At 42.7% G+C, this 11629-nt stretch overlaps 1 protein-coding gene across 1 annotated transcript in view; it reads right to left on the bottom strand.

The window, feature by feature from the left end:
* Positions 1-9437, bottom strand: part of IPO11 (importin 11) — a 233060-nt gene extending 223623 nt beyond the window's left edge. The window contains exon 1 of the mRNA XM_017850710.1: positions 9170-9437. The gene's annotated coding sequence lies outside the window, so the exon portion shown is untranslated. The remainder of the gene's footprint in view (positions 1-9169) is intronic.
* Between the last annotated feature and the right edge of the window lie 2192 nt (positions 9438-11629).

The following is an 11629-nucleotide window of genomic DNA, read 5'->3' as shown; positions in this document are numbered from 1 at the left end:
AAAAAAAAAAAAAAAAAAAAATCCGTTTGTTCAAATATGCATGTGCTGTATGCCAAGTAATACTCCCACAGTTAATCACTATTCTACATTTTATCATTAAAATAAGTTTTCTCTCAGTTGTGAGTCCGTATAAGTTAACAAGTAAATAAACATAATTTTCCTATCACCTTGGAGACACTCATATCAATTCTCTACAGTTGAAGTATTTTGTTTTATTGACCAAGACACTGTGGCCAAAAGATGTTAAGGAGATAAACTGACTTCTCTAAGGTCCCAGGCTCATTAGCGACACTTCTAGAACTTTAAATGCAAGTTTCCTGTCTCCACCCAGTACTCCCTAAAGATTATACACTTTTACTTTTGTTCAGTGCTGTCCGTTAATATCTCAACTTAAATTAACTGGGAATTTTTAGCTTTAGACTTGAGAAAGAACAAAAATACATCAACTTCATAGCCTATCTGCCTAATAAATTATACTACATCAGAACTGAAGACTGAAATTGATGGAGTCATTTAAGATACTCTACACAAGGTTAACAAGGTGAAGATTAAGAGAAGAATTTTATTAATACATAACTCAAACAAAGGTTTATTATACAGAATATACTAGGAACTCTTGTGAATCAACAAGACAAATATACAAGAAAAGTGAACAAAGGGTGTAAGCAGAAAATACATAGAAAGGAAGAGCTAAATGTTTAATTAATATCAGAAGAGATGTTATTTCACTGGTTATCAGGGATTTAAAATCCAAACAGTGAAAAACTACTTTATGATCATCAGACTAGCAAAAATTACGAAGTCCAAAAATTACAAACTTCAAAAATATTCAGTGCTGCCAAGAATGCATGGAAACAGAAACTCTTACACATTGCTACTGGGAATATCCATTAATACAACTTTGGAGAGCTATCTAGCAGTCTCTAAATGAAATTAAGTGTGAGTATATATTTTGTGTATTTTATAACCAGGACACACAGAGGGTCACACACCACATAAAAATGGTGGCTCACCCCTATAATCCAACATTTTGGAAGGCTGAGGCAGGCGGATCACTTAGAGTGCAGGAGTTTGAGACCAGCCTGGGCAACATGGAGAAACCCCATCACTACTACAAAAACAAAAATTAGCTGGGCGTGGTGGGGCACACCTGTAGTCCCAGCTACTCAGGAGGCTGAGATGGGAGAATCACCTAAGCCCAGGAGGTCAAGGCTGCAGTGAGCCAAGATCGTGCCACTGCACTCCAGCCTGGGAGACGGAGTGAGATTCAAAAAAAAACAAATTTCAGTCAGATATGGACCATATATATACAACAGTGATCCCATAAGATTTTAATGGAGCTGAAAAATTCCTATCACATAGTGACATTATAGCCATCCTAAGTCGTAGCAAATCACATTACTCACACATTAGTGGTGATGCTGGTGTAAACTAACCTACTGCACTGCCATTTGTATAAAAGCATAGTACATGCAATTAGGTACAGTACATAATACTTGAAAGTGATAATAAACAACTATGTTACTGGTTTATGCATTTACCACATTACACTTTTTTTTTTTTTTTTTTAGATGGAGTTTCACTCTTGCTGCCCAGGTTGGAGTGCAGTGGTGCAATCTTGGTTTACTGCAACCTCCGCTACCTGGGTTCAATTCTCCTGCCTCAGACTCCCAAGTAGCTGGGATTATAGGTGCATGCCACCACATCCAGCTAATTTTTGTATTTTTTTAGTATAAACAGGGTTTCACCATGTTGGCCAGCCTGGTCTCGAACTCCTGACTTCGTGATCCACCCACCTCGGCCTCCCAAAGTGCTAAGATTACAGGTGTGAGTCACCACACCTCGCCTACTTTTTTTTTTTTTTTTTTAAGAGTTAGGATCTCTGTCACCCAAGGTAGACAGCAATGTCGGCATCATAATTCACTACAATCTTGAACTCTTGGGCTCAAGTGGTCGTTCCACCTCAGCCTCCTGAATAGTGGAGACTTGGAACTACAGGCATAAGCCATCATGCCACGCTAATTTTTTTACTTCTTGTAGAGATAGAGTCTGGCTATGTTGCCCAGGTTGGTCTCAAACCCCAGACCTCAAGCAATCCTCCCACCTCAGCTTCCCTAAACCCTGGGATTACAGACATGAGCCACCAAGCCCCGCTACTATACTTCTTATCATAATTTTACAATGTACTACTCCTATTTTAAAAAAAAAAAAAAAAAAGCTAACTGTAAAACAGCCTCAGACGGGTCCTTCAGGAGATAATTCAGAAGAAGGCATTGCTATCATAGATGACAGCTCCATGAATGTTATTGCCCCTGAAGACCTTCCAGTGAGACAAGATGTGGAGGTGGAAGACAGAGATATTGATGATCCTGAACTTGTGTGTACCTGCGTTAATGTGTGTGTTTGTGTCTTTGTTTTAAACAATGCAGAGCTACACAACGTGTTTGCGTTTTAAGCTAAGTGTTACTGCAACAGAGACAAAACATTAGTTTATAAACTAAAAGTTACAATAAGCTAAGATTATTGAAGAAAAACATTTATTAATAAATTTGGTGTAGCCTAAGTGTACCCTAATGCCCTAGGCCTTCACTTCCACTCACCATTCACTCACCGATTCATCCAAAGCAACTTCCAGTCCTCCAAGCTCCATTCAAGGTAAGTGCCCTATACAGATGTACCATTTATTTTTAAATTTTCTACACTGTATTTTTACAGTACCTTTCTAAGTTTATATATGTTTAAACACACAAATACCATTTTGCTGCAGCTGCTTACAGTATTCAGTGCAGTAACATGCTGTACAGGCTTGTAGCCTAGATGCAATAAGCTATATACCACACAGCCCAGGTATATAATAGGCTGTACCATCTAGGTTTGTTCATACGATGTTCATAGAACGAACAACAAAATTGCCTAATGACCCATTTCTCAGGATGTATCCCAGCCTTAAGCAACTCCTGACTGTATCTTCTATGACCCAGCAGTTTCACACCTGGTGCTATAATCACAGATACTCCTGCATGGGCACACAAGAATAAGGAGACAAAGGACTAGGTTGTCTGCACAACCTAGTTATCTACAGTAACAGAGACTTGGAGACAATATGTGAACATCTTTAGTGAAAGATGTATAAAATGTAGCTTATTCTTCCCTTGTACAATTTGTTCCCTCTGGCTGGAAAGCTTTGGTCTCTAGATAAAAGCATGTCTTGCTCTTTGACAGCATTCCATTCTGCTCAAGTTGTCCTCTATTTAAAGAGGTGTCCACTAACTGCCAATCTAAAATGGCTCACTCCTCAACCCAGAATCTCTATATTCCCGACATCCTTCTTAATTTTTCTGCATAATACTATTAACAATAGGAATACTGTTCATAGTGCTATATTGTTAATAGTTTACTGTACTGTAAACACATTTTAAACTATACATGTGTTGGTTGGGTGCAGTGGCTCATGCCTGTAATCCCAATACTTTAAGAGGCCGAGGCGGGTGGATCACCTGAGGCCAGGAGTTTGAGACCAGCCTGACTAATCTGGAGAAACCCCATCTCTACTAAAAATACAAAATTAGCCAGGCATGGTGGCGCATGCCTGTAATCTCAGCTACTCAGGAGGCTGAGGCAGAAGTATCGCTTGAACCTGGAAGGTGGAGGTCACAGTGAGCCGAGATCGCGCCACTGCACTCCAGCTTGGTCAACAAGAGTGAAACTCCGTTTCAAAAAAAAAAAAAAATAGATAGTTGGAGAGTTGGAAATAATTAGATAGTTGGAGAGTTGGAGGTGGGGGTTACACATACGTTAATAAGGGGAAAGAATGAAGATTTTGGGCTTCTCCAACTCATTGGTGCCTGCATGGCTCATAGGAGGAAAACAACTTCAGAAAGGTTGAAATACACAATGTTTTTGACACGGATGTCAAGTATTTTAAGACAACTACATATGTCAGAGTTGAAGAGAGACCCGTGCTAAAAAGCCAGAGATTTGGGAGTCATCAAAATAGAGGCAGTAGTTGAAACCACCACGGATTCGACCATTCAAGAAGAGTGTGCATTAAGGTCCTTAATTCCTACACTACGTAGTTTGGATTTTAATCTGAAGGTTTTCAGAAGAGAGCAGGGTAGTGTCTCAGAGTGAAACATCTAAAGTGGTCAGAGAAAAAAGACAACCAAGGAAAGACTGGCTAAAACATAAGACGGAAATAAGGAAAATATGGTGACCCAGAAGTATAAGAAGAAAATTTCAAGAATGAACAAGTAGTTAAAATGGCAAATGAATAAACAGATTCCATTAGATTTAGCAACAAAAATATCAATGGTGATCACCACTACATCAAATTCAGTGACTGCTATGGACTGTCAGCCTTCAAAATACTGAAAAAAAAATAAAACAAAATAAGTAATAGGGAGGTGAAGAAAATGAATATAGATAATTATTTCAAGAAACTTAAAGGAAATAAGCTGGGCATGGTGGCACACAGAAGTAGTACCAGCCACTCATGAGACTGAAGTGGCAGGATCACTTGAGCCCTGAAGTTTGAGGCCAGCCTGGGTAACAGAGACCTTATCTCTTAAAAAAGGAAAAAAAAAAAAAAAAAAAAAAAGCTAAGAAAAATAATTACAGACAAAGCTGAAGAGTAATCTAAGGATCTAAGGTAAGGAGAGTATATTGAAGATAAGGCTTGATTTGAGGCCAGGCATGGTGGCTCACCCCTATAATTTCAATATATTTCAGGAGGCCAAGGCCAGCAGATCACTTGAACCCAGGAGTTTGAGACCAGCCTGGGCAATGTGGCAAAACCCCATCTCTACAAAAAAAATTTCAAAAATTAGCCAAACATTGTGGCCTGTGCCTCACCTGTGGTCCCAGCTACCAGGGAGGCTAAGGTGGGAGGATTGCTTGAACCTGGGAGGCAGAAGTTGCAGTGAGCCAAGATAGCACCACTGCACTCAAGCCTGAGGAACAGAGTGAGACTCTGTCTCAAAAAAAAAAAAAAAAAAAAAAAAGGTAAGAGACTTGGATATGCTTAAATCCTTAAGTTAGTACTAACTGAAAAAGGAATAACTGAATGTTATGAATTGAATTGTGTTCCTCAAAAATTCATGTTGAAGCCCTAACCCCTGAACCCTCCGTATTTGGAGATAAGGTTTTTAAGGAGATGATTAAGATAAGATGAGGTTGTTAGGGTAAGGCCCTAAACCAATATAACTGATGCCATTATACGAAAAAGAGACAAGGGCCGGACGCGGTGGCTCATGCCTGTAATCCCAGTACTTTGGGAGGCCGAGGCGGGCGGATCACAAGGTCAGGAGATTGAGACCATCCTGGCTAATACGGTGAAACCCTGTTACTACTAAAAATACAAAAACTAGCCGGGCGAGGTGGCGAGCACCTGTAGCCCCAGCTACTTGGTAGACTGAGGCAGGAGAATGGCGTGAACCCAGGAAGCGGAGCTTGCAGTGAGTCAAGACCGCACCACTGCACTCTAGCCTGGGCGACACAGCGAGACTCCATCTCAAAAAAAAACAAAAAAAAAAAGTAAGAAAGAAAAAGACACAGCAGGCCAGTCAGTGCAGGGGTTCATGTTTGTAATCCCAGCACTTTGGGAGGCTGTGGCGGGCAGATCACCTGAGGTCAGGAGTTTGAGACCAGCCCGCACAACATGGTGAAACACGTCTCTGCTAAAAACATAAAAATTAGCCAGGTGTGGTGGTGGGTGCCTATAATCCCAACTACTCAGGAGGCTGAGGCAGGAGAATCACTTGAACCAGGAAGGCAGAGGCTGCAGTGAGCTGAGAGCAGGCCACTACACTCCAGCCTGGGAGACAAGAGCGAGGCTCCATCTCAAAAAAAAAAAAAAAAAAAAAAAAAAAAAAAAAAAAAAAAAAAAAAAAACAGAAAAGAAAAGAAAAAGAGACAGCAGAGGTGCATGTACACACAAGATGACCATGAGAAAACGCAGCAAGAAAGTAGCCATCTGCAAGCCAAGGATGGAGGTCTTATAGGAAACCAATCTTATCTGCGCCTTGATCTTGGACTTCCACCCTCCAGAACTGTGAGAAAAAAAAAATTCTCTTGTTTCAGCTACCCAATATAAGGTATTTTGTTGTGGCAGCCCTAGCAAACACATGAAGGAAATATTGCCCATAAAGAGAAAAAAATTAGAATATAATTAGAGATGGACAGATAGAGGTCTTCATGTTTACAAGTGAAACAGAACAGAAAGCAATGACGTTCCCGCTCAATGTATTTCGCTTCCTCTATGAAGCAGAAGGGAACTTTAACCAGTCAAGAGTAAAGAGGGGGCCAGGCCTGTTGGCTCACGCCTGTAATCCCAGCACTTTGGGAAGCCAAGGTGGGCGATCACCTGAGGTCGAGAGTTCGAGACCACCCTGACCAACACGGAGAAACCCCATGTCTACAAAAAATACAAAATTAGCTAGGTGCGGTAGCGCATGCCAGTAATCCCAGCTACTCGGGAGGCTGAGGCAGGAGAATCACTTGAACTCGGGAGGCGGAGGTTGCAGTGAGTTAAGATCGCGCCACTGCACTACAGCCTGGGCAAAAAGAGCAAAACTCCAACTAAAAAAAAAAAAAAAAAAGAGTAAAGAGGGGGCCAGGCTCACTCCTGTAATCCCAGCACTTTGGGAGGCCGAGGTGGGTGGAGTTCAAGGAGGTCAGGAGTTCAAGGAGGTCAGGAGTTCAAGACCAGTCTGGCCAAAATGGTGAAACCCTGTCTCTACCAAAAATACAAAAATTACCCAGGCTTGGTGGCAAGCATCTGTAATCCCAGCTACTCTGGAGGCTGAGGCAGGAGAACTGTTTGAACCCCGGAGGCAGAAGTTGCAGTGAGCAGAGATCACGCCACTGCACTCCAGCCTAGGCGACAGTGAGACCCCATCTCAAAGTAAATAAATAAAGAGGAAAGGTGGTGGGTTATTAGCCACCATGATAAACAGGAGCACATAGCAGGGACACACAGGATTGTTGGGCTGCCTGTCCAGTACCCAATAAACGTTTGTTACTGAATGAACACCTAACCGTCATTCATGAATTTTAGTTCATTTTTAATATAACAAGCTCTGACAGTAACCAGCAAAAGAAAAGCACTGGATGAGTTGGAATCTGGGTTATAAATCTAAGTATGTGTGACCTTTTGCAAGGCATTTACCTTTCTGCGCCTCAGTTTCATCAGACTGGATAATCAGCATAAGATCACCTCAGATTAAAATAAATGATGCCATAAATTTTTATACAGGTTTGTGCATTACTTCAGTGTTCTTCAACTGTTACCAACCAAAGTAGTGTATCTCAAGATTTATTGAACATTCCTTTAATCTAGAGATCTTGTTAAAATTGCAGATTTTGATTCAGCAGCTCTGGATTGAGCCTGAGATCATGAATTTCTAATAAACTCTCAGGTGATGCTATACACCACAATTTGAGTAGCAAGGGTAAAGAACATTGATGCAACTTAAGCTCTACAAAGCTTATAACTGTACTTATCTGTAATCAGCCTGAAAGTCAGCAAACCAAAGACACTAGAGACTCACACTTGCACTAAATGTGTTTTGCCATTCCTTAAATGCTCTGAAATTAACAGTCCCTATTTGAAGCTGATAAAGAAAGGAAAAAATACTACCATCAATAACACTAAATTAGAAGTGAGGTTAAATATATACACACACATAGGTACAAATATATAACACAAAGGTCAAAATCCAAATTATCAAACATTACCTTATTCAAAATTTGAATATTTTTATTGCTGAGAAAAAAAAATTTTGTTTCTGGAAAAATCTTCAGTGTATTTTAATAGCCACATGCCTACAAGGATCATGCTGCATTCTGGTTTGATTCCATATGTAAATATACTCAAACATCACAAAATCTGATGATTTTTCTATTAATGATCAGATAATCTTTACATATCTGTTTAAAACATCTAACATATTACCACAGCCAAATGTGTTTGTGGTGAAAATTCTCTTTGGCCTTAGGAAGTGAGACTAGGGCAGAGACCACCCTCCTACCCTGGGGCTATAACATATGGCCACAAACCATTACTATAATTGTTTCTACTATACCCTGTGCTAGGTTACTGCAGAAACAGAAAATACCAGTCCTATCACAACCAAAAGGGAAAATGAAAATTTTTCTAATTTCACCGAAATTTTTCTCAGTAATGAAAGATGTAAAATGTGTCATGCAATGGATGTCTCCTATAGAAGAGTCACCCTGCCCTTAATCTGAAGCTTCTCTACTGAACAGAGAAGTTTGAAATAACGTGAAAATGGAGGAGGAAAATTCCTATCCGAGGGGGGGGAAAGCATTATGGCTGCAAACTGCTCTTCCTTACTTCCTTCTGAAGAATAACCGAAATCTGAAGGGCACTACCGCACTATAACTGAGCTCGTGTAAATTATGGAGGGGAGGAGGTATGTCAACTGCAACCTTGGCACTAGTAGTTTATTTACCAGTCCTTGCTATTTAGTCAAATCACTTTCAGATAGGAGTACTTCTCTCATTAACCACCATGTCACAAAATAATAAAGAAAAAATGACACATGCAATGAGCAAAAGTAGTTTTGCTGAATCACAAATACCCCCAAATACAAATCTGCAGGAGTCGCTGAGCTTGAGAATTGGCGGCCATACCTCTCCATGAAGCTCCTCTCAACAAATGGACAACTACCTTCCCTTTTTCATTAAAAGCATGTAAGGGTCAAATGTTTAAAGCTATCACACTATTGCTATTAGCAACAAGGTCGTGTGCGCAGTAACAATGCACAACGGCCTTATACTCGAGATAACCACTTTATCTCAAATTTTGCACCACCTATTCCCCCAAGGGCAAATACATCACCCAGGTCCGCAACCGCGGCCACGATGGGTACACTCGGCTCTGCTCAGCCTAGCATACTGTCCCTCCCACCCCGCACCCTGATTGCTCCGCTACCATGCTACCCACTCCCGGGCTTCCTCGGCCAGCCCCCAGTTCCCCGAGTTCCCAAGGTTACGCAAACAGCCAAGTCTGCAGGCCGCCCTTGCCTCGCTACCGTTATCCCCCATCTCCCGGTAGCCCCACTTTCCTCCCTCGCCTCTCGGGTCTCGGGTGCCCAACCCACTCCCTTCCACTCCCGCGCGCTCTGTGGCTCTCGGGCCGGGGCCTCACCGTTTGGTTCGGTCGGGAATTGCCCGGCCCTCCCGCTCCCACTTCCCAGCACGAAGTGGCGTCGGTTGGTCCCGCGCCCCACGCTGCCAGTCCCCACTCCGCCGCCTACTGATGCCGAAAGCGGCTTCTAGGAACACGCCATGTTTAGCGTCGCGGTTCCAAACGACGCGGACGCACGAAAACTACGTCACAGGAGCCCAGCGCGCATGCTACCAGCAGAGAGCGAAGGCGATGGGCGAACGTTGGAAGGGGAAGGAGGGGCTTTCTCTTCGAACCAAAAGGCGCGGGGGTAGCCAAATCAGTTGTGTGCGCTTGCGCAGTATAAAGAGCCGGGAGTCCGGACTAGCCAGATCTGTCACCATGGAAACCATAGGTCTGGTTTGCCCTACTCCAAGGGAGCTCAATGGTTTCCCGGGTTGATTGAAGCTTCAGTCAGAACCATTTCACCCTTTCTATTTCACATATCAATTGCGGATCCGTCACAGCAGAGAAGAGTTATTTAAAGAATCTTACTCCCATCAATCCACCCTCCCTCCCGCAAATGTTTATTTTTTAAGTTACCCAAATTGCTTGCCGTTTACTCCTGAGTAATAGAAAGAGTGGAAAAATATAAAAGGACATAAATCCAGTTTTGCTTGCCTCTGCTAAAAGCTAGCATAGTCACCTAAATGTTCTTATCCTCAAAAAGAGAACTTACTCAGGCGCAGTGGTGCGTGCCTGTAGTCCCAGCTACTCCAGATATTGAGGCAGGAGGATCACTTGAGCCCAGGAGTTTGAAGCCAGCCTGGGACATATAGACAGTTCACACACACACCCATTTCAAAAATAATATGGGGTGGGCGCAGTAGCTCACACCTGTAATCCCAGCCCTTTGGGAGGCCGAGGCGGGCGGATCACGAAGTCAGGAGTTCGAGACCAGTCTGGCCAACATGGTGAAACCTTATCTCTACTAAAAATACAGTAATTAGCCTGGACGCCTGTAATCCCAGCTACTCGGGAGGCTGAGGCAGGGGAATCGCTTGAATCCGGGAGGCGAGGTTGCAGTGAGCCAAGATTGCTCCACTGCACTCCAGCCTGGGCAACAGAGTGAGACTCCATCTCAAAATAAATAAATAAATAAGAGACTCCATCTCAAAATAAACAAATTAATTAAAAATACACACCAACTACATATTTCTTAAAAATAATAATAATAAGGCCGGGCGCAGTGGCTCACGCCTGTAATCCCAGCACTTTGGGAGGCCGAGGCAGGCAGATCACCTTAGGTGAGGAGTTCAAGACCAGCCTCACCAACATGGAGAAACCCTGTCTCTACTAAAAATATAAAAAATTAGCTGGGCGTGGTGGTACAGGCCTGTAATCCCAGCTACTCGGGAGGCTGAGGTAGGAGAATCGCTTGAATCCTGGGGGCAAAGGCTGCAGTGAGGCGAGATCACGCCATTGCACTTCAGCCTGGGCAACAGGAGTGAAACTCCGTCTCAAAATAATAATAATAATAAGAGAAGTTGTAAGGAAATAGTAGAGTGCTCATAAAGATTAATAATAGAAAACCTTTATTGCTCATTTAGAATATTCCAGGTACAGTTTTAAGATCTTTACGGGAATTATCTATTTTAATCCTCAGAACAACCCTTACGAGGTAGGTATTTTCTTTATGTCCACTTTACAGATGAAGAAACTGAAGCACAGAGAAGTCAAGTAGCCTACCTAATGTTAAACAGCTAGTAAAAGGCCATGTTAGAATTTGAACCAAGCTCCACATTCCGAGAATGTCAATCACACAAGGGCTGTTTTTTAAAGTAAAAAGATAAAATTACCTAAACAATCACCAATGAGACGAATGATTAAATCATAATACATCCATATATAATAAAATACAAATTGGTCATTTAAAATTATGTTGAGGTCGAGCATAGTGGCTCACACCTGTAATCCCAGCACTTTGGGAGACCGAGATGGATGGGTCACCTAAGGTCAGGAGTTCGAGACCAGCTTGGCCAACATGGTGAAACCCCGTCTCTACTAAAAATACAAAAATTAGCCTGGCGTGGTGACATGTGCTTGTAATTCCAGCTACTCAGGAGGCTGAGACAGAAGAATCGCTTGAGGCTGGGAGGCGGAGGTTGCAGTGAGCGGAGTTCGCACCACTGCACTCCAGCCTAAGCAACAGAGTGAGACTCCATCTCAAGAATAAATAAACAGGCCGGGCGCAGTGTCTCAAGCCTGTAATTCCAGCACTTTGGGAGGCCGAGGCGTGTGGATTGCTGGAGGTCAGGAGATCCAGACCAGCCTGGCCAACATGGTGAAACCCCCTCTCTACTAAAAATATAGAAATTAGCCGGGCTTGGTGGCGGGCATCTGTAATCCCAGCTACTAGGGAGGCTGAGGCAGGAGAATTGCTTGAACCCAGGAGACGGAGGTTGCAGTGAGCCGAGATCATGCCACTGCACTCCAGCCTGG

Source organism: Rhinopithecus bieti, unplaced genomic scaffold (assembly GCF_001698545.2).
Source record: "Rhinopithecus bieti isolate Rb0 unplaced genomic scaffold, ASM169854v2 scaffold_2409, whole genome shotgun sequence".
In the NCBI taxonomy this organism is placed as follows: Eukaryota; Metazoa; Chordata; class Mammalia; order Primates; family Cercopithecidae; genus Rhinopithecus; species Rhinopithecus bieti.
This window is presented reverse-complemented; position numbering and strand designations above follow the sequence as displayed.